The following is a 24,435-nucleotide window of genomic DNA, read 5'->3' on the forward strand; positions in this document are numbered from 1 at the left end:
CATAACCTGTAATATTATATTTTTCAAGAAAGGCATCCAGGCCCCTCTAGAATTTTAGTAGTGAAGTTTTGGAAAGTACAGGATTCTTTTCCTGGGGAAAAGGACAGGAGAAAATGGAGATAGAGATGGGAATGGTCTCCATGGGATCACACACCCAACACGATTTATAGACTTAGCGATCCACCAAAATTGAGCACTAGTTCGCTGAAGAGGTGGAACAATCTGCCATTGTCTCTATTTGGGAAAAATCATCTTCTCAAAATTATGTTGTTTTTTTTTTTTTTAGCTCTTATGTTCAACTGCAGCCCAGTTCCCAAGGGGAACAAAAATGTATTCTGCCCAAGTATTTAAAGCTAAGAACTGGGCTCGATATGACATCTATCTCTGAAACCCACCTTCCCATAATAGGCGGGCTCTAATGTGCAGGGACACAATATTGGCATGGAAGGCAATTCAGAAAAAGTGCGGCTTGCCTTTCTGTATCTTGACATTCCTGGTACTTTGGGTTGTCTTTCTGTATCTTGACATTCCTGGTACTTTGGGTTGCCTTTCTGTATCTTGACATTCCTGGTACTTTGGGTTGTCTATCTGTATCTTGACATTCCTGGTACTTTGGGTTGCCTTTCTGTATCTTGACATTCCTGGTACTTTGGGTTGCCTTTCTGTATCTTGACATTCCTGGTACTTTGGGCTGCCTTTCTGTATCTTGACATTCCTGGTACTTTGGGTTGCCTTTCTGTATCTTGACATTCCTGGTACTTTGTGTTGCCTTTCTGTATCTTTACATTCCTGGTACTTTGGGTTATCTTTCTGTATCTTGACATTTCTGGTACTTTGGGTTCTCCCAGAATTCCACCAAGGCAAAGAGCGGTGAGTGGTGTGATAAAGGAATATTGAATATAAACTCTTTAACAGGACTCCGAACCACAACGGTTGACGTGTGGAGAGATTGTAGATACATTTGAATTAAACTTAAAAACTAACAATTCCCATATGCTGAGATAAAGAAACATTTAATACAGTCGTTGGTAAATGTAATGAACAAATTAAACTCCAATAAATTAGATCATTTTTATCCATCAAAATGATTTTAAGAGTCAATCTTCATAATGTATGACAAGATGAGAATATGTCTTTTGTCCTTCTCCCTAGAGCATGGGTCAGGTAGCTGGGTGATGAGGGAACTGAAGGAAAAAAACAAAAAACAAAAAAAAAACCTGTCCAGCACCTCCGAACAGAATGAAACAAGTGTGAACAGGTTCAAGCTGCATATATTGGAAAAAAATATATATAAAACATGGGGTGTGCTCCAAAGAAGCACATTCAATAAGTCAGAGACACATAGTCCTGTATAATACATAGGGCCAGCTACAGTTTCAATTCGCCACCATGTCCTCTTAATCCTGTCAGGATCACAAAGTGTCCTAAATATCAGACCTAACAAAACTACTGGTATTTGCTACATGGCCAATTGTGCCGAAGTACAGAATTTTTGGAAGCAGGTACAGGGAATTATGGTTGATAATGATTAATAAATTTGACATTCCCCTTAGGCCCCGTGTTATTTATCTTCCGTTATTGGGAAAGAGCTGAGCGGGTTCCTGAGAGTCCCATCAAGCACTTACAGACTTGCTCACTCAGTCCTTATTCTATCCAAAAGGTGCTTCCTTAGGGTTCGCTCACACGAACATAAAACACGGCCGAGGATTAGGCAATGTTTTATAGGACTGCACTTGGACCAATGTTATAACTATGGGGCAGTGCAGATCAAAATCGCAGCATGCTGCGAGAGGCTCCTGAATTCATATCACACGCATCCATACAAGTCCATGGGTGCGTGGGAAACATTGGACTGCACTCAGATGTGCTCTGAGTGCAGCCCGACATCCGCAGACTCAGACAATGGAGTAGATGGAGATATGAAGTTCTCCATCTTCTCCATACCTGTGATACGATTCTGGCTCATGTCACCCCGGCCTTAGACTGAACTCACAATCTCATCTATACAAAGGATACTTCACCACTTAGTCGTCTTATCAATGTAGAAATGATTGATGTAGAACATAATAAAGACAGAAGCAGTTTCTTTAAAAAAAAAAAAAAAAAAAAAAAAAAATGGAGAGTATTTATTGGAAAAATATCATAGTGATCTAGCAAAGGTACGAGTCTTTCATGCTGGTATCTTCTGAAGGACTTTAAGGGGAATTTATTTTGCCTATACCATCACCTAACATGATTTGATACGGATGTTGACCAGAAGGGTGCTGAGGTATGGGGGTTGTTAATTTCGCTTTACCAGTGTCAGACCTCCACTTGGGGTATGACTTCTGTGACACAAGAGTGTGGGGCATGTGACTGATGAGGCGACGATCAGCAGCAGACAGTGAAAAAGATGACAAGTGGTGAGCAGTGTGCACCTCAGGGGCAGGGATAGGTGACATGGTTAAGTCTGCTGATGAGAAGGAAGAAAGGAAGGCCAAAGTGTGACCCGGAACTTACATTAACCAGACTGGTAAAGGTCTGCTTCAACGCTGCAACTACTGAGAGTAAGGAGACGAGTAGTGCCGGCTTCAGGAGTGGAACCAGGACGATGAGGCCATAATGATATAGGAAGACAGAATAGGGTAGTGATAGGCCTGAGAAGCTAGTAATAGTAACCGCTGAGGAACATATGTGAGAATTGGGCCTTACTGAGGACATTGTGAGAACCGTCAAATTCAGAGCAAGTCAGGGTGCAGAAGCACAAGCCTAGGCCTTCAGAAATTCACTACTGGATGGAGAAAGTGGTGTCAGGTGCCAACTTGGATTTCTGTTGGCGCTCTGCCATATTTACAAGCTTTGTGCCTCAATATTGGAAAATTCTGTAACAGTTTAAACCATTTCCACGAATTTGAAGTCTGTCAGTGTCTCATTGGAGAGCAAGTTACCCCTTCATCCAGCAGGGGTGAGAGAGATTCCACATTTGTGGCTTGTTTAAAGCAAAGACCTTTTCCTATGTAATACACAATGTACCAGGACCTAGTCCACAGTCCTACTAATACAGAGATACTGGTGTGTTTTGGTGCCATTCAGTGGGTACGAGACCACATAGTGGCAAAAGAGTATCCAGGCAAGGAAATATCTGACGTATCCAGGCAAGGGAGGTCTAAGCACTCCTTCTGAGGAGTACACAGATGGGTGGCGGGCAAAAATAAGTAAAGGGACTGAAAACCTAAGTGGAACTGTGCATTGGGACCCTGAGTAGGCACCATTAGAGTGCAGAGACAGATATCCAAAGCACCAGAGAGGTGATGTGCAGTTTGGGAACCATTGTTGAGTCAGTGTGTGCTACGTAGGAGCCTGGAGGTGAAAGATGACCAGTATTGGACCAACTCTTCTCATGCTACAATTCCACAGGTACCTCAGACATTTCTCCTCTCTCCCAGGCACCAGGACCTCCATGCTTCCCATACTACTACGGTAGTCCAGGGGTACTAGAGCTTCAATGTCTCATCTCCCCTAATATACAGGATTCTTACATTCAAACACACAAGAAGTAGTAACTGTACTCCCCAATACATCCTACTTTTCACCATTACAGAGGTGGAGAAATGAAGGACATTCATCTCCTCCATCATCTCCTTGTAATATAACCTCACAAGCACCAAGCTCCTCAGCTCAGGGAATAAAAGCGATGTACCTTCGTGTATTCCCTCTAGTGATACCTAGAAGAATACGTTCATTGTCTGCTCTTATTATTACACTGCCATTGAGAAGGACACAGTGGAAAAAAATCCTAAAGGACTTGGGACCCAAGGGCATAGCTATTCAGAGTACAAGACTGGAGAGTGCCACAGGAAGGCTGGAGAGAGAGCAAGATGTAGAGCTCCAGCCAGACAGTAAAGGGAGAGATCTACCCACTTCATAAAGTGTAAGAGCCACCAGGGCCCTAAAGATAGGCTCATCAAGGGCGTAGAACAGTACAACCTAACAAGCGAACATGTAGAAACAAACAGGTTTTTTGGGGGAGACACACCCGGAGTCACTGAACACTGAGCATACTCGCATGACACCTTATTCCAGCACGTTCGCTCATCACTAGACAATATGGTCACTATTCTGCAAAAGCCGAGTCTGAATTCCACCAGCCCACTATTGCTACTTTAGACTGGCGATAAATAATGATATCTGACCAAAATAACACACATAATAAAAAAAAGGAAAAATGTCAACACTGAAAGCTATTCTACAAGGTAAGCCCAAACTAGTAATGTCATATAAAAACACATTAACTGCAATCGTTTGCAAATCAGATCTTGAATGTCTGCAGTATATGGCTTATGGGGGCACAGAATGGCCAACTATATGGAAATAAATGTAATCTTTAGCAATAGACACATATACACTGCTCAAAAAATATAGTGAACACTAAAAACAGCACGATTTAACTCCAAATTAAATCACACTTCTGTGAAATCAAGCAGTCCAGTTATCAAGCAACACCGATTGTGAATCAATTTCTCCTGCTGTTGTGCAAATGAAACACAACAGGTAGAAATGATAAGCAATTAGCAAGACACCCCTTATAGAAGGAGTGGTTCTGCAGGGGGTGACCACAGACCATTTCTCTGTTCTCATCCTTTTTGGCTGTTTTGGTCACTTTTGCATTTTATCATTGCTTTCACCTCTAAAAGGTACAGTAACATGAGGCAGCAGTTGCTCAGGTAGTACAGCTCATTCAGGATGGCACATCAACGCGAGATATGGCAAGAAGGGTAGCTGTGTCTGTCAGCACAGTGTCCAGAGCATGGAGCAGATCCCAGGAGACAGGACAGTACACCAGATGTGGAAGGGGGCTTAGGAGGGCAACAACCCAGCAGCAAGACCTCTACCTTCTCCTTTGTGCAAGGAAGAGCAGTGCCAGAGCCCTGAAATGACCTCCAGTAGGCACTAACATCCATGAGTCTTCTCAAACTGTCAGAAACAGACTCCATGAGGGTGGTATGAGAGCCCGATGTACACAAGTGCTGGTTACTTGGCATTTGCCAGAGAAAAATTAGATTGGCAGATTCGACATTGGCACTCTGTGCTCTTCACAGATGAGAGCAGGTTCACACTGAGAACATGTAACAGACGTGAGAGTCTGGAGATGCTGTAGAGAACGTTCTGCTGCCTGCAACATCCCTCAACATAACCACTTCGGCAGTGGGGCAGTAATGGTGTGGCGAGGATTTTTTTTGAGGGACGCACATACATCCCATGTGTTAGCCAGAGGTTCCCTGACTGCCATTAGGTACCAGGATGAGATCCTCAGACCCCTTGTTAAACCACATGCAGGTGCAGTGGGCCCTGGGTTCCTTCTGATGCCTGACAATGCCAGACCTCATGTGGCTGCACTGTGTCAGCAGTTCCTGCATGAGGAAGGAATTGATGCTATTGGTTGAGCTGCCTGGTCCCCAGACCTGAATCCTCGGTCCATCCACCAATGTCACATTGCACCAGACTGTCCAGGAGTAGGCGGATGCTTTAATATGGGTCTGGGAGGAGATACCTCAGGAGAACATCCGCTGCCTTATCAGGACCATGCCCAGGCATTTTAGGGAGGTTATACAGGCACGTGGAGGCCACACACACTACTGAGCATCATTTCCTTGTCTTGAGGCATTTCAACTGAAGTTGGACCAGCCTGTAATTTGATTTTCCACTTTAATTTTGAGTATCAGTCCAAATCCAGCCCTCCATCGGATATTAAAAATCATCAGTATAAATCAAAATTATGTTTTATTGTTCTCAATTCATTCCACTATTTAATGAATAAAGATTTGCAACTGGAATATTTCATTCAGTGATATCTATGATGTGGTATTTTCGTGTTCCCTTTATTTTTTTGAGTAGTGTACATAAACCAATATCCACATCGCATAGCAGCCATAGGAGTGACTCTGAAATACATATAAAATGTCATCTCCCCTATGGTCATGGACTGCATCATTCTCCACTACAATGCAGGATGCAGTCGTGTTTTGACTAGTGCCCAGAAGATGCTGCATGTAACGTGGATTAAAGAGTTATTCCAATCTTCATAGATGGAAATTGCTTGTAAAAATAAGCACTTTTGCAATTTATTACTTATTAAAATTTGCTGAAGTTCTTAACTACTAACACTTGTCTTCTGTTCACATCTTGTTGCCTAGAAATATCGACCACTGCTGTAAATCTAGCTTTTAAAGGGGTTGTCCACTACTAGGACAACCCCTTCTTGATAAAAATGTTTAGGCTTTATTATTTTATGGGGAGGTATACTCCCCTCCTGTGCCGTCACCATTTCCGCGGTGTCGGCACTTGCGGTCCCGGGGCTCCCGTTCAGTTATGACACGCGATGATGGTGCCCAATCAGTGCTGGCGTCCCTGTCTCCGCCTTAGGACTAATTGAACATGAAGAGGAAGTCTGGGCTGCAAATGATCTCGGACTTCCTCTTCCTGCTCAATGCCTCAGGAGACAGGAACCGTGACGCAAGAGCTGATTGGGCCCCGACGTCAATTGTCATAACAGCACGGGAGCCCAGGGAGATAGAGTGCCGACCCTGAGGGGAACGGTGCCAGAATGGGAGGGGAGTATAAGCAAAGCGAGGGGGTATGAAAAGAACTTTTCCAAGTAGTAGACAAGTTCTTCAAGCACTGCACTGAAGCTCACAAGGATTAGGAGTTAACAGTGGGCTGCAGCAATACTGGCCAGCTTGGAAACAGTGCTTACAAGCTCTATGCAGACAAGCTTGTAAGCATTGTGCATGGTGCAACGAACAATAATGAAAAGTGATACTACGTCGAGATTGAATGAAAATTTTAACAAACAGTAAATTGCAAAACTACTTGTACTTACAAGTGTTATCTAATGTAGTGCTGCGGTAGCACACAGTGCAGTGATGAGGCAGTAACCCACCAAAGTTCCAACACAAAAAAGTCTCTAATGTTCAACTTTAAAAAAAAAAAAAAAAATTCGCAGCCGGGCACATATCCTCTGGATTACAGGCACTAAACACGCCAGTTCAACCCTCACTCGTTGCAGAGGGAAACTACACAATATCCTCCGGGTCGCAGCCGGGAACCATATCCTCCAGATTACAGTCCACCTCTGACGTGTTGCTGTGGGTGACTGCACCGCTGTGTATGCTGTGGGGTGCCAAGCTTTTCTGCTGCCTTGGCCATTTGGCTCCGCTGGCCTGTGTTGCCTCACACAGGTGGAGCTTCAGCAAAGCCTTCTGCCCCATACTCCTCCAAACACCAGGCTGAGGGCTCATACTCACCTGCGAGAAACTCAGATGAGTCTCGCACTTCAATACCCGGCGCTGCTGCCGGCACTCAGGAGCGGAGCGTGCGGCTGCATGTATTCCTATGCAGCCGCACGCTCCGCTCCTGAGTGCCGGGTATTAACATGTGAGACTCATCCGAGTTTCTCGCAGGTGAGTATGAGCCCTGACACTGACTCGGAACCTGACACACCCAACCCCTATACTGCAGGGTTTTCAACTTGAATCTGTGGCCTTCAGCAACATGGAAAACCCAGCCAGGAATGAAATGGACTGCACAACTACCATCCTGCAGTCTGTTACAAAACACAAAAGCCCAGAGCAGGTTTTCCCTAAATTTACCCTGGACACATAGAATGCCCAGGACCAATACTCACTTTTTATTCCACATTGCAATCACAACTACGCCTGTGACTGCAATGCACTCCCATTGCCTCAATACGCCTCTGTGCACATCCTTGGGGGGGACACAGCGACCCCCTACAGGTATCCCCAGTCACTGCCTCACAATAATAATATCCATTTATGAAGATGGGAAGGACCTTTAAGCTTAAGGAAATCAGTAATCTATTCTTTATCTGTACTTTAATTACTTTTTATGTGTGATTATTGAGCATAGATTTTCCATCCTGTTCCCTTCCTTTACTCATGACATGACACAGACAACGTGCCGCAGCATCTACTGTGTCACTGGCAAAGAAATGTAATTCTCCATGTGATATTTGCCCAGTAAACACATGGATGGAAACTGCATCTGTGGCTTTGTGTTGCCATGAAGTCAGGGAGTAGATGCTCAGCCCTCCCTTTCCCCCTTCTCCTCCAAGGGCCTCTGGTTGCCCGGAGCAAGCGGTCTCCGTGCCGCCTCACACGTAGGTTATGTGCACTGGCCACCAGGGGCGGGGGGTTTGGGGAGTCCTTGTAGCTTATACTGTATTGTTATGTCCTGGGGTAATGTGGTGCTACAGCAATAAATAACCAAAGCCTGTCACTCATTGTAAGGACTCCAAAAGCAGCGACCGTAGGGACTTTCAGCATACACCCAAGCAGTTATGTGACCTAGTCTACAGCAGGGGTGGGCTTACACGGGCAGATTTCCACTGGTAACAAGGACCGAAGGACTTGGCGCTATACAGGTGCAAGCTGTAGAGGGACAAATGATCATTAATACGATTGTTTGGTCTCCATATTGTCCATGTGTACACAAAGAGAGAGAGAAGGATGAAGGCAAAGATGTGGTCAGATAATCCGAGATCAGGGAAGGCGTCATCGGTTCAATATACGTAGCGGAGGTCACGAGCAGAGAGATCAGGATATAAATGATTCCAAAACTAATTCTGGAAAATTAATTTAAAAAAAAAACAAACATTCTAATGCAAGTAAAAAAAAAAATAATCTCTAAGCCTATAGTCACCACTAGAGGGATCTGACTGCATAGCGATTTCGACAGCTGCCAATAAACAAGACATGCCGGCTCCCTCCCTCTTCTTAGAATATACCAATCTTAGAGTATCTTCTGATATACCGCTAAAATTGTGTGTTTTGACTAATTCATGGCAAGTGTCCACATAGCCAGAGATTGTAACTACAATCAAAAGGGATACAATCCTTTCACAAAGAAAAGAGTAACGCCATCTTTTTTATTATACATTTCTTGGAGGAATAATAAGAATATAAAAACAAAGTTCAAAAAAAGATCATCTGGAGTTATTTTTTTTTAGGAACTCTAGCATTTAATAAAAACAGACATGTCAGAAGAGCAGAGACATCATTATTAATATTAAGCAGAGTTTCCCCTAGCGGCCAAGAACAGCCCCAGTAAACAATTCAACAAACCTTAGGATTTCAGTCTATTAGAAAATGCGAGCACTCACCATCCGCTAAAATCCACTTCTTTATTATGACATGTAGTCAAAAGGCAGGACGAATCAGGGAACAAACGTGATTCCACAAGACGGCCGTTTCGCGCTTCCGCGCTTCCACGGGTCTTGATCAAGACCCGTGGAAGCGTGGCAGCGCGAAACGGCCGTCGTCTTGTGGAATCACGTTTGTTCCCCGATTCGTCCTGCCTTTTGACTACATGTCATAATAAAGAAGTGGATTTTAGCGGATGGCGAGTGCTCGCATTTTCTAATAGACTGTTGTACTTCAAGTTTGGATTTTTTCATGGAGAGCACCCGATATCTGCATGGGCATTTACGCATTATGAGGACATAGAATAAGTGTGGGCAGGTGACATAAACCAGCTGTTGGTGCGGCTTCTTGCTCTTTTTTTTTTTTTTAAACCTTAGGATTTACCCCAAAGTTGGCGTCAGAACAACTGGAAAAGGGGAAAACAAGATAAAAACTTTAAACTTGAAGACAGTTTTAAAGATACACAATAATCCGGCCTATAGCAACAATAGTTTCTATTTCAGAATACGATGACTGCAGGGATTATACCTCTTTTTTTTTCTCTGGTGCCCACAGCAAACTATTATTGTGCAGCAGCTTAACATTTTTCTTCAGTTGTTTAAAAAATGAACATTAATCTTTAATTGGTTGCTATGGGAACAATGCCATGTTAGTAGGTTTTGATAAATGAGGCAAACTGATCCAAGATACAGCATATGGATATTGGCCTCTAAACCCTTGAAGAAGATGCCGATTGGTGAAACTTGTTACGGAGGCAAAGTATGAGAAATGTATGCACAGTATAGTGACACTAGTGGGGCAAAATTTAATTGGTGAAACCTTGTTGCCAGACATTACATACATGTTACAATCACAATATACCGTTATTACAATCAAGCAGGAATCTAGACGGAGTCTGGCGTACCAATGGTAGTAGAGCATGCGGCCATCATGGGGTCAGTGAGTCTGGGGGGCTCAATGCCAGCACCACACATTCAACTGTTTCGGCGTCCTGGATGCTGATACAGTTAAAAGCAATGATGGAAGATTGGGCCATCCGTTCCTCCTCCATCATTCTCCTTCAGCGCCTTAGCTGTGATGTCTCAGAGCAGCGGATGTGATAACGTCACTACTTAGTGCCCTCTGTGCCAAGTGCAGTGCAGGGCTTCAGAAGACACGCTGAAGAGACCAGAGCTGCAGGCTAAAACGAAACAAGTAGAGGGAAGTATTTTTTTTTCTAAATCAATGAAAACATTGTGGTGCCCATTATACTGTATATAGGACTACACTGAGAAGATTATACAGCATGGAGGACTATGAGGGGGCCATTATACTATGTGGAAGGCTATGTGGGGTGTCATTATACTGCACTGCTCAAAAAATAAAGAGAACACTTAAACAACAGAATATAACTCCAAGTTAGGCTACGTTCACATTAGCGTTGCGCCGGGCGCAGCCGCGGCGACGCATGCGTCATGCGCCCCTATATTTAACATAGGGGGCGCATGGACATGCGTTGCACTTGCGTTTTGTGACGCATGCGTCACTGTGGTGCATGCGTCAGGGCGCAGAGGACGCTGAAAGATGCAGTTTTTTCTGCGCCAAAAACCATGCAAAAGTGGACGCATGCGTCACAAAACGTTTGACAATCAATTTCACATGCTGTTGTGCAAATGGAATAGATAACAGATGGAAATTATTGCCAATCATCAAGACACTCAATAAAGGAGTGGTTCTGCAGGTGGGGACCACAGACCACATCTCAGTATCAATGCTTTCTGGCTGATGTTTTGGTCACTTTTGAATGTTGGTTGTGCTTTCACACTCGTGGTAGCATGAGACGGACTCTACAACCCACACAAGTGGCTTAGGTAGTGCAGCTCATTCAGGATGGCACATCAATGCAAGCTGTGGCAAGAAGGTTTGCTGTGTCTGTCAGCGTAGAGTCCAGAGGCTGGAGGCGCTACCAGGAGACAGGCCAGTACACAAGGAGACATGGAGGGGGCCATAGGAGGGCAACAACCCAGCAGCAGGACCGCTACTTCAGCCTTTGTGCAAGGAGGAACAGGAGGAGCACTGACAGAGCCCTGCAAAATGACCTCCAGCAGGCCACAAATGTGCGTGTGTCTGCACAAACGGTTAGAAACAGACTCCATGAGGATGGTCTGAGTGCCCAACGTCCACAGATGGGGGCTGTGAGCACAACCCAACACCGTGCAGGACGCTTAGCATTTGCCACAGAACACCAGGATTGGAAGATTCACCACTGGCGCCCTGTGCTCTTCACAGATGAAAGCCGGTTCCCACTGAGCACATGTGACAGACGTAACAGAGTCTGGAGACGCCGTGGAGAGCGATCTGCTGCCTGCAACATCCTTCGGCATGACTGGTTTGGCAGTGTGTCAGTAATGGTGTGGAGTGGCATTTCTTTGGAGGGCCGCACAGCCCACCATGTGCTCGCCAGAGGTAGCCTGACTGCCATTAGGTACCGAGATGAGATCCTCAGAGCCCTTGTGAGACCATATGTTGGTGTGATTGGCCCTGGGTTCCTCCTAATGCAGGACAATGCCAGACCTCATATGGCTGGAGTGTGTCAGCAGTTCCTGCAAGATGAAGACATTGAAGCTATGGACTGGCCAGCCCATTCCCCAGACCTGAATCCGATTGAGCACATCTGGGATATCATGTCTCGCACCATCCACCAACGTCACATTGCACCACAGACTGTTCAGGAGTTGGCGGATTCTTCAGTCCAGGTCTGGGAGGAGATCCCTCAGGAGACCATCCGCCGCCTCATCAGGAGCAAGCCCAGGCATTGTAGGGAGGTCATACAAGCACTTGGTGGCCAAACACACTACTGAGCATCATTTCCTTGTCTTGAGGCATTTACACTGAAGTTGGATTGGTCTGTAGTTTGATTTTCCACTTTGATTTTGAGTATCATTCCAAATTCAGACCTCCATGGGATATTAATTTTGATTTACATTGATCAATTTAATGTTTTATTCTTCACAACGCATTCCACTATGTAATGAATAAAGATTTGCAACTGGAATATTTAATTCAGTGATATCTAGGATGTGGGATTTTAGTGTTCCCTTTATTTTTTTGAGCAGTGTATATGGAGCCCATTATTACTGTTTGTAGGGTTGTGTGAAGCCCATTATACTGTATCAGATACAGTGTGAAGGATTGTTCGGGGTCATCATACGGTGTCAAGGCCATTATGCTGTTTTCATGTGGGGGCCACTATACTGTATGGAGTTGTGTGTGTGTGACACACTTGGGACATCATACTGTTGTGTTGGGGACAATTGGCAGGGGAGTTTGGTGGAGTAAAGTGGGGTTATCATATGGTGCATGTGGAGGGTACTTTGGAGGCATCATGGCAAGTTTGGGGGGCACTTTTGTTGGCAACATACTTTACGTGGGGAATCTAGGGACTTCAAAAAAGGAGGAAAATTACTTTGTAAGGGCAGTAAAGTTGCGAAATATGCTCTTCTGTGACCCTGTTGAATTTTTTAATTTTTTTTTTTTTTTTTTTGGGGGGGGGGGGGGATCGGGGTGGCATTAGGCCCCCTATTACAACTTCTGCTATGGGTTCACATGATGTGTTTGTATGCCACTGGCCTTAAAGTTTTTAACCCTCTCTTTCCCTTTTTACACAAACTTTTCTTATAGTATTTAAATGCTCATTCGAAAACAGTGTAGTGCTGTACGCTGTGTCAAATCTGTACCTCGGGAATTACAGCAACAGGGTAACGTGCTATTTTGCAACTTCCATTCCCAGCGCAATGCGCCACTGTGGAATAATAAAAAATTGGTTTGCTATAATTTTTTTGTCAGATAGCTGGAGGAATTTATTTAAAAAATACCAAACAGCGAGTCCCTACGTCATGATCTTACCTTACAGAGGAATCCTCCATTATCTACTTATATGGCACATCAGATAGTGGTGATCATGAGCAGACAGGCGTCACTTCAGAGGAATCCATTCTTTTGTATTAGTATAAAATGGTCTCACTAGTGATTTACAATTTTGGAGATGGAGTGTGACGCCTGCCACCTCCTCTTATTACTTTGAGTTCCTAGGCTGAGGCATCTTTTATACAGGATTCTCTGGACTATCATTCGCTCATCAGAGCATAAAAGATCATTGAGGACTAAGTAAAGGCTTCAGCCATAATTGGAGAGGAAAAAGGGGAACAAAGGAGGGATTAGGAAAGAATAATGAACCCCATTGTGCCATAGCTTAGAGAGATCTACAAACCCTGGTTCTGGTTCAATAAGGACTTCTCAAATCCAAATCTCTGGCACTAGGTGTATCCACAAGTGGGTGATAACCGAAATTTATTAGCTATTTGGGTTTTACTTTTGGAACAAAATTGTAATCAATCCATCCCAATTAGGACAACATGGACACTGTATATATCTGCAGAATGTAAACCCGCAAGGGCAGGGTCCTCGTCCCTCTGTATCAGTCTGTAATTGTTAGTTTGCTTACCGTAAGTGATATCCGTAATTTGTATGTAACCCCTTCTCATGTACAGCACCATGGAATCAATGGTGCTATATAAATAAATAATAATAATATACCCAGATTCTATGCATCATTGTTACGCATATATAAGATTTTACCTGTATACAACTTGGAACAACAGCCAGGGGTAAAGTAGGAGGACAATGTCAGAACAGCCTGACTGTTGGTGTGCTGGATGTCTGACATACATAAAGGAGTAGGGTAGGAAAACAATGTCAGAACAGCCAGACTGTTGGTGTGCTGGATGTCTGACATACATAAAGGAGTAGGGTAGGAGGACAATGTCAGAACAGCCTGGCTGTTGGTGTGCAGAATGTCTGACATACATAAAGGAGTAGGGTAGGAAAACAATGTCAGAAGAGCCTGACTGTTGGTGTGCTGGATGTCTGACATACATAAAGGGGTAGGGTAGGAGGACAATGTCAGAACAGCCTGGCTGTTGGTGTGCAGAATGTCTGACATACATAAAGGAGTAGGGTAGGAAAACAATGTCAGAACAGCCTGACTGTTGGTGTGCTGGATGTCTGACATACATAAAGGAGTAGGGTAGGAAAACAATGTCAGAAGAGCCTGGCTGTTGGTGTGCTGGATGTCTGACATACATAAAGGGGTAAAGTAGGAAGACAATGTCAGAACAGCCAGACTGTTGGTGTGCAGAATGTCTGACATACATAAAGGGGTAAAGTAGGAAGACAATGTCAGAACAGCCAGACTGTTGGTGTGCAGAATGTCTGACATACATAAAGGAGTAGGGTAGGAGGACAATGTCAGAACAGCCAGACTGTTGGTGTGCAGAATGTCTGACATACATAAAGGAGTAGGGTAGGAGGACAATGTCAGAACAGCCTGACTGTTGGTGTGCAGAATGTCTGACATACATAAAGGAGTAGGGTAGGAGGACAATGTCAGAACAGCCAGACTGTTGGTGTGCAGAATGTCTGACATACATAAAGGAGTAGGGTAGGAAGACAATGTCAGAACAGCCAGACTGTTGGTGTGCAGAATGTCTGACATACATAAAGGAGTAGGGTAGGAGGACAATGTCAGAACAGCCAGACTGTTGGTGTGCAGAATGTCTGACATACATAAAGGAGTAGTGTAGGAGGACAATGTCAGAACAGCCAGACTGTTGGTGTGCTGGATGTCTGACATACATAAAGGAGTAGGGTAGGAGGACAATGTCAGAACAGCCTGACTGTTGGTGTGCAGAATGTCTGACATACATAAAGGAGTAGGGTAGGAAGACAATGTCAGAACAGCCAGACTGTTGGTGTGCAGAATGTCTGACATACATAAAGGAGTAGGGTAGGAGGACAATGTCAGAACAGCCAGACTGTTGGTGTGCAGAATGTCTGACATACATAAAGGAGTAGGGTAGGAGGACAATGTCAGAACAGCCAGACTGTTGGTGTGCAGAATGTCTGACATACATAAAGGAGTAGGGTAGGAGGACAATGTCAGAACAGCCAGACTGTTGGTGTGCAGAATGTCTGACATACATAAAGGAGTAGGGTAGGAAGACAATGTCAGAACAGCCTGACTGTTGGTGTGCAGAATGTCTGACATACATAAAGGAGTAGGGTAGGAAGACAATGTCAGAACAGCCAGACTGTTGGTGTGCAGAATGTCTGACATACATAAAGGGGTAAAGTAGGAGGACAATGTCAGAACAGCCTGGCTGTTGGTGTGCTGGATGTCTGACATACATAAAGGGGTAAAGTAGGAAGACAATGTCAGAACAGCCAGACTGTTGTAGGTCAGTCACCCAGTACAGTATCTGGGGGTACCTCTGCACCCCCTATAACTACACCCCTGCCATTATCCAGAGCATACAGCTCTGCAAGACCCAATATGCCCACTACACTAATTGCCTTTTAATTTCAATAGGAATTGTATGTTTGTTTGATGTCACCTGTGGGGGAGGGGAAATTAAACACTCTGCTGCCAGCCTTCCCCACAGATTACTTCTGACCACCAGGCATGTCAGCAGCAGGATACTCCATGACCAATGTATTATCAGAGTGCTCAGAGTAAAAAGTATCTTCCAAAGTTTGCTGCCCGCTTTCTCCTGTTGTCTGATATGGGGTCTAGTAGGACTAATTCTCTTCCTCCATTCACGCCATTAAAAGAAATGACTGCATGGTTTTCCTTCAGCCATAACTACCCAACTAGAGGGAACAGCAGGAAAATGCCGCAGCCATCATCTTATAAATCCACCATATGGAGTAGGCCTCTAGACCCTAGCAGGATTAATGGTCACTCCATTTCTGCGATATTGCGATTAGACTTACACCTTCTTTGGGTGGGAGATAAATGTCCTTGGTGAGAATTCTAAAATAGACTACAATTTCTGACTATTGGCAACAGATTATTTCCTGGTGTGCCCCAAGAAACAATGTAAGACAAGCCCAGCAGACAAACCAGTTGCCAGTTTCAGGCCGTAACCTTTATCCTTGTGGTGAAGCTATATCATGATGTAATGCAGTGAATTGCTCCGTTACCCCTTGCCCTACACAGACCTGACCGATAATCAGCAAACACTGGTGATAATAATACAGTGACAGTCCTTGAGACGTGACTCCTATTAGGCCTGCTGCCAAAGTCACATACATCCGACTGTCTGGTCACTGAAGAACATGTGAACCTGCTCCAAGAATTGCCATCATCCATGGACCTCATCTCAAACACCACTCTTTAGTGACTCCATTAATGAACACAACCCTTTTCTGATGGTCACCTTTTAAAAAGATCTCATCCACATCTCAGGGTAGCTTCCCCTGAAGGTCATCCCATTCAAACACAAGTGATATCTTATCTTGGGGCCCAACTGCCTTTTCTGAGGGTCTCATTTAGGCCTTTAGATATTGAGGAACCATATGACATGACTAGATGTTCTTCTCCATCTTAGTTCCTATTTAGCTTGCTACGCATTAAACATGTACGGAAGCTTCATCAATGACATCTTTTTCAGCCTTGTAGCACCAGTGTCCAACTGCACACAAACATACATTCCCCTTCATATTACAAGGCAAGTTCCTGCTGGTTTCGCCTGGTTGGCAGCCGCTAATTCTTGCTAGCTGTAGATAAAGCTTACCTCCTATTTAAGATGGGTAAGTGTGTTTATAGCTCTTAACCAGAATGAGCAAATAATTTAAAAGGCATTTCTATGGTTTCCTATAGAATCCAACCTTAAAGGTGCAAAAATATGTGTGGATTAAAATCCAGCCCCTTGCCATGCCATCTGCCTTTACAAACACTTGTGGAAGATTGTATCGTTCTAAAGAGCTCACCAATACCAGCGAGGTCCTGTACGAATACACCACCAGTTTATAAAGTTTATTCCCTCCTAAATATTCCACCATCACCCGTCAATGATATTCTTAAAAGTGGAATCATTTAGGAACCGCAGTAACTCTGTCACAAAGTGTAGACCATGTAAAGTTACAGCGTGGGGTCACCAAATGCTTGGGCGCACAGTGCATAAAGGTCATAGATTTCGATAGCTGAGCAACTACGTGGAAGCCTTACATCACCAACTGCAATGTCAAGAGTTGGATGGAGTAGTGTAAAGTCACAGCCACTGTACTGTAAAGCAGTGGAAATATTTTCTGTTAAGTCCGATTATTTGGCAGTCTGATGAATGCCTGGAGAAAGCTACCTGCATTGTGCCAACTGTAAAGTTGGGTGGAGGAGGGATAATGCCATGGGATTGGCCTAGGCCTCTTTGTTCCATTATTGGCAATCTTAATACTTCAGCATACCAATACATTCTGGACAATTGTGGCTACTAACAGTTTGGAAAAAGGCAATTTCTGTTCCAGCAGGACTATGCCTCATTGCACAAATCTAGGTCCATATAGGCAAGGATGGGGGAGTTTGGTGTGGAAGACTTGACTTGGCCACCCAAAGCCCTGTCCTAAATCCCATCCTACACATTTGATCTGAACTGGAACAGAAATTTTAAGCCAGGGCCTCTTCTCCAACAACAGTGACTGACCTCAGAAATTCTTTACTGATAAATAAGAGAAGAAAAATTGCTACAGACACCTCCAAAGTCTTGTAAAAAGCCTTCCCAGAAGAGCAGGAGTTGTTTTATCTGCAAGGGGACCAACGGCAAATTACTGCCTATGGATTTAGTAAGGAAGGTCAGAAACGCTCCTGAAGGTGTAGTGTGAAGGTGTCCCTGTACTTTGTCCATATAGTGTATTTGAAATAACAAAAATAATACTTAGATTTCCCACATGAAGACTATTCTATCAAAGGCTCAAGTAATAAAAGGGTTGTCCACTATTCCGACAACCCCTATGTCCTCCCACCTTCCAAGCAAAATAATAACATCTATTGTTATGTCACTTGATCTCCACAGCCCATCAACGCTGGCTTCAGTTTTCTCTCCTTTGGACAAATCAAACATGTGGAAGACGTGAGAGAAGATGCAGCTCTGACTTCCCCCAGATGTCAATGATGTCCTTAGGAGAGGAGAGTGAATCCAGCACCGATTGGTCCCAGAGACCGCATGACCGGGAGAGCCAGTGCTGACCACTGTAACGGAGCCAGCCCGGAGGAGAGTACAGGTGTTATTTTACTGCGGGGTAGTGGACAGCCCATTTAAAGGGAGTCTGTCACCACATTAGACCTATCTACACTATTAATATGGGCACACAGATTATACACTGCTGAAAACAGTCCTCCCTGTGGGTCTCCTATTAGATGCCTGGTTGTTGAGTATCATATTTTATCACTATATAAATGACCTCTTCCAGGATCCAGGGAGGATCTTGTCTGGAAGATACACATCTGTAGGTTCCTCTCAGCTTCCAGCTCACAGGCAGACAGGGTTGCAATACAGCAGAGCTCAGAGAGCTGCAAAAAGTATTTTTGCAAGAAATTTATCCTGTCCTGTGTTAGTTATTTGACTCACACTGGTAACTGCCTCTTCATGTAAAATAATCTCTGGAGGCAGAGTTATCTTCCAGGTAACATCCTCCCCATAGCCTGGAAGACGACATTTCCCTATAAGAGAAATGTGGATTTCTCTGGAATAAAACATCAGATTGCAGATATCATGGTATCATTCTACTCAGCTTCCCATGACCTACATGTCCATATAGATGGCTTAGGAGGGTTGATCCTACTGACAGATTCCCTGTAATATATAAAGAGACATTTTCTGCTTCGTAGCTACTTTGTTCTCTTTGGAAAGGCGAGCTCAAAACTTATTGGTCCCTTATCCACTATATTTCATGGATTGAACACGAGTGTGCAAGGTTCTGCTGTGCATCGGCACTGCAACTATAGCAAAACATGGGAAGGGCGAGCCGGATGGTCGTGTCGCCCTTCAGTCCCATGATGGAATGACCGTGCCTCAGAAGGGTTTGGTGGTGCATACCAGCACAGGCAAGGTGAAGGAAAATCTAGATCTATACATTACAGCCCCTACCACTTCACATGTGGCCTTCATAGGAGTAGACGGTAATCTGGACACATTAGGACTGATGTGTTTTTAGTTGCTTTGTATAGGTAATTTGCCGGCTTATTATCAGAATACAGACTCCATGGACGTGAGGTATTGCTTGTTACCGCACGTCCTCTATGTCCTCCCACACCTCCACTACTTCCCTGCCCATTAGTGGACTTTGCCCAACACACTGTCCTGTGACTTCATTATATCTAATAATGGAATAACCTTCTTTTGACTTTTGAGTTAGAAAGGACTAACGTGTGATATAACGAGAGGCAGAAACAAGAAGTAATGGCGATATAAGAATGGACACTAGAGTAGATAAATTGGCAGAGGGGATAAAGGGGCATCATAAGTCCGTGGTCACAGATATGTTGATTGTGCATGATAACTGGGACTACTGGGTTTTGAGGGGGTTAATACATTCTACACTTCTGTAGCCAAAACAACAGAAGAAACCAGAAAAATGGTGAACGGTATATGATTATAAAAATACCTTTGACAATAATAGGGTACATGGTGGCAACAAAAAGAGAGCACACACAGTGGATTAAATAACATTACATAGTCCCTAAAAAGGGGGTAAAGTATCAAAAGGGGGTAAAACATAGCAGAGAAACACCAAAATGGCATGGTCTAGAGCATGAATAATATTCATAGCGTGACCGTGCATTCACAAATTGATACAAAGGTAATGAGGTGATCAAGATTGCTTGAATGATGATGCCTGAAAACAGGGAGGGTATACATGTCTCATGTAACTATGTAGCAATGTCTTTCATCATATTCAACTAGAAGATTGAGCCTACAAAAATGTAGGGCCAAATTGTGTGGTACATACCAAAACGCGCGTCGTGGTGAGCATTGCACTCCATACTGGATCTAAATTACGGTAAGTCATGAACATACTTAAGACTATAAACACTTTGGCCCAAGATTCATCAGTATCTCTGCACCTTATTTTCTGTCGTAAAAAAATATAGTAATGTTTATGTTTGCAACTTATTCATTATTCAATTTGTAAAGTTAACATAGCTTTTTTTTTTTTTATTAATTTCTTCATCAAGATGTTGTAGTCTCAGTCATCGTCAATTTACAAAGCTGCCTCATTTTATTTTTGCATAGTCTAAGACTAAAATGGGCTATTTTAAAGGATCTTGTGACTTTTTTTTTTTTTCCTTAAAAGGTTTTAAGAAAAAGGTATAAAAAAACAAACAAAAAAAACAAACAAGAGCATCCTTGCTTTGGCTTAAAAACTTTTGAACCTGTATGTACCACTCTGAAGAATTAAGTGCCAAAATCAGCAACAAATACCAAAAACCAAAAAAAGTCTCCTCCCCTCGGTCAAAAAACCCCCCAAAAAACGCAAATGATGAATCGGGGCCTTTATGTACATGGTTCAGCATAGGAATACGTGCAGGTTGCCTACATGCAAACTGATAGGAAGCGCCATAAAGCTCTTATCCAGGAAGCCACCTGTTCACAGTTATGTCACGGTTCACGAGGTTCCCGGTAAAAGACAACAAAGTAATAAGGAGAAAAAACTGCACAGCGTCATGGATGAAAACTCGGCTACACAGAGGACCTTACTAATTCATGTGTATATTCACCTGGAAACATTCCCATTCACCATTGGATTAAGTTTATAATTATTAGGCCACATTCACACGTTCAGTATTCAGTACGTTCAGATAAGTTATGTCGCTTATCCATGTTATGTAAATAAAAGCTTATAACCTGATGTTAAATTCATCCATTGGTTGTATAAATTATTCTTTTGAAAGCTGTAACCCTCCGAAATGTGGTTTAGGTTAAGAAAATAAATTGGCATCAATGCAGAAATATTGATCAGTTAATGGACACAGAATGGTCAGATTTTGGCAAGACAAAAGTTGTGTCGCCCACAGAAAGTAATGTGATATTCAAACAAATAATTAACTTAAAATATAAATCTATGATGCATAACATTGGTGAATGAAGTTGTGGTGCTATTAGAGTCATATTTAATATTTTGTGTGACTTCCATGAGCTTGAAGGACTGCATCCATGCGGTTCAACAATGATTCATACAATTTATTAATGAAGTCATCAGGAATAGCAAAGAATGCAGTCTTACATGCCTCCCAGAGTTCATCTAGATTCTTTGGTTTTGTCTTCCAAGCTTCCTCTTTCATCCTACCCCAAACATGCTCAATGATGTTCATGTCTGGTGACTGGGCTGGCCAGTCCTTGAGCACCTTGATATTTTTTGCCCGGAGGAACTTTGTTGCAGAGATGGATGTATGAGATGGAGCACCAGCCTGCTGCAGAATTCGACCCCTTTTATGATTTGGAATATAAGAGGTAGCTAATTATAGTGCTTTGGAACAAAGCACTATATTGTAATCCGAACGTGGTTAACGTCTTCTTCTTATTAGGCTTTTTTCCGCAATTAATGCGGCCCGAACTGCTGCACGCACAGACTCCAGTGAGGCGTCATTTCGAAGCCAGCGTCCACGAGAGGTGTGCTAAGTATTTTTCGTGTCAATCGGATTTGTAGTTTTGGCGCAATTTGCGTTTGAAATTTTTTTTTCCCGTCATTGGAATGCATTGTCTCAATGTATTTCAATGGGGAAATTTTCCCATAGGGTTATATGGGCCTGATTTCTGAGGCAATTTCAAATGTAACTGCCACCTGGGCTGATTATTATTAGCTCATTGATATGCACAGTCAGACCCAGTTACTATGCCAACGCCTACGAACTCTACATGACCCCACCAGGACACAGGTTTTGCCAGATAATATCAGCTCTTAAAGTGAAAGGAACAGCACAGCACAAATGCAAATCTAGCTTAATCACATGACCATGCCGCTGAAAGAGAACATGCATCAAAGTGGATGTAGAAGCCCACTGCGCCCCCTAAGGGACCCCAGGCAGTATTACGGCCCCTAAAGGACGCCGGGCAGTATTGCGGCTCCTAAGTGGCAAGTGCAAGTGGCCTCAGCAGGTCCCCAGGGGTTAAGCTCAACCCTGAGGGGCTACAACTACCAAACCAGCGCCTGAGGGGCACCCAAGTGTGAAAGTTTTGCAGGGGCAGCCCGGGCACCATTCCAAAGCACTATCTGTAGTTCCTTCAGGAAATACCCATCTATTATTTCTTGATATTTTAGGCTATTGATATAGCCTTCCACCTTGCAAATGTTTTGCACACCCCCATACTGAATGTAACCCCAGACCATGATCTTTCCACCACCAAATATAACTGTTTTCTGGGTGTATTTTGGATCCATACGGGCTCCAGTAGGTCTCCTGCAGTATTTGCGGCAGCTTTGGTGTAATTCTACTGAAGATTCATCACAGAAATCCACCTTCTGCCACTTTTCCAGCATCCATCTGTTTAGCAGGCTGTGGGACTTTGCAAATGCCACACGGTTTATTTGCCTTTTGTTTAGTGCTGGCTTCTGGGCACTGATTCGACCATGGAGGCCATTTCAAGACAGAATCCTACAAACTATTCTAGTTGACACAGGGATTTGAGCTGACCAGGCCTCTTGGAGCTCTGCTGCAGTGGAAGATGGGCTTGCTTTGGATTTTCTAACCATCAAACATTCCTCCTGAGCAGTTGTCTTGCGGAGTCTGCTGGACCTGGGCTTGTCAAACACATCTCCAGTCTCTTCAAATCTTTTTTTAATTCTTTGTAGTGGACGCTGAGACACATTAAAGGTGCCAGCCACCTCTGCAGTGGATCTGGTCTTCAGCCTCTTGATAATCCAGGCTTTGGTCACAGGGTGGATTTTTGGCATGTTGTCAGAGCTCAAGTTGCAGTTCAAGTGAAGGTCTTGCCAAAATCTGACCATTCTGTGTCCAATAACAGATCAATATTTCTGCATTGATGTCAATTTATTTTCTTAACCTAAACCACAATTCGGAGGGTTTCAGCTTTCAAAAGAATAATTTATACAACCAATGGATGAATTTAACGTCAGGTTATAATCTTTTATTTACATAACATGGATAAGCGACAATGTTACATGTATCAAAGAATCGTCCAGCCCTTTTTTAAAAGCTGTCATAGTGTCTGCCATTACTACCTTCTGTGGTCGGGCATTCCACAGTGTGACTGCTCTAACTGTAAAGAACCCTTTCCTATTTAGCTGCCAGAATCGCCTTTCTTCCACCCGTAATGAATGCACCCTGGTACTTAGTATGGCCTTTGGAAGGAATAAGTCATGTGCCCGTCCTTTGTATTGACCACACATATTTATAAATGTAAATGAGATTCTCTCTGAGGTGTCTTTTTTCTAAGCTAAACAAGCCCAACTTTTCCAACCTCTCATCATATGAGAGGCCTTCGATCCCTTATAATAATCTAGTTACTTGTCTTCGAACTGATTCTAACTTCTGAATGTCATTTTTAAAATGTGGAGCCCAAAACTGGATCCCATATTCTAGATGTGGCCTCCCAAGTGTTTTATAGAGGGGTAATAATAAGTTAGGATCGCTGGATTTTAGCTCTCTTTTTATACACCCCAAAATCGTGTTTGATTTTGCAGCTGCTGCTATTGTAATGTCAAGGTCAGATTTTAATGTAGAGGTCATTAATGTGGAGGTTAAAAAAAAATCAGTGCTAGCACAGAGCACAGATCCCTGCGGTCCCCACTGCTAACTATATCCAATTTAGACAACGTACCATTTATGACAACTCTTTGTTCCCTGTCATTCAGCCAATTCCTTACCCATCTGCATATAGTTTCCCCAAGTCCCTGCTTCTGTAGCTTCAGTTTGGGGCTGTTATATGGTACAGTATCACATGCCTTTGCAAAGTCCAGATAAATCACATCAGCCGCATTACCAACATCCAGATTTGCACTTACCGCCTCATAGAAACCCCACGTTAGTTAGACACAACTTATAATGTTCATGAATCCATGCTGGCTGTCAGTTTTTATATTATTATCTACAATAAATGCCCTAAAAATTTTGCACACTACTGATGTCAGGCTTACCGGGCGGTAGTTGCCAGGATCTTACCTTTCTTAAATATCGGTACCAAATCAGCCACCCTCCAATCCTGTGGCACCACCCCTGTTACAAGAGAGTCTAAGAATATGAGATACAGTGGTTTGTCAATTATTGAGCTCAATTCCCTCAGTATCTGTGGATGAATGCCATCTGGGCCAGGGGATTTGTCAATGTTTAAATTGCTCAGGTGTAGAAGTACTTTTTTTTTTGTTAAACTAGTTATATCAGGTTGTTAATTTTTTATTTTTGCCTTGT

General features: G+C 43.4%; 1 protein-coding gene across 1 annotated transcript in view; it reads right to left on the reverse strand.

The window, feature by feature from the left end:
- Positions 1 to 24,435, reverse strand: part of LOC143765620 (trafficking kinesin-binding protein 1-like) — a 109,266-nt gene that overhangs the window by 66,391 nt on the left and 18,440 nt on the right. The gene's annotated exons all lie outside the window — the stretch shown is intronic.

Source organism: Ranitomeya variabilis, chromosome 4 (assembly GCF_051348905.1).
Source record: "Ranitomeya variabilis isolate aRanVar5 chromosome 4, aRanVar5.hap1, whole genome shotgun sequence".
Taxonomy (NCBI): Eukaryota; Metazoa; Chordata; class Amphibia; order Anura; family Dendrobatidae; genus Ranitomeya; species Ranitomeya variabilis.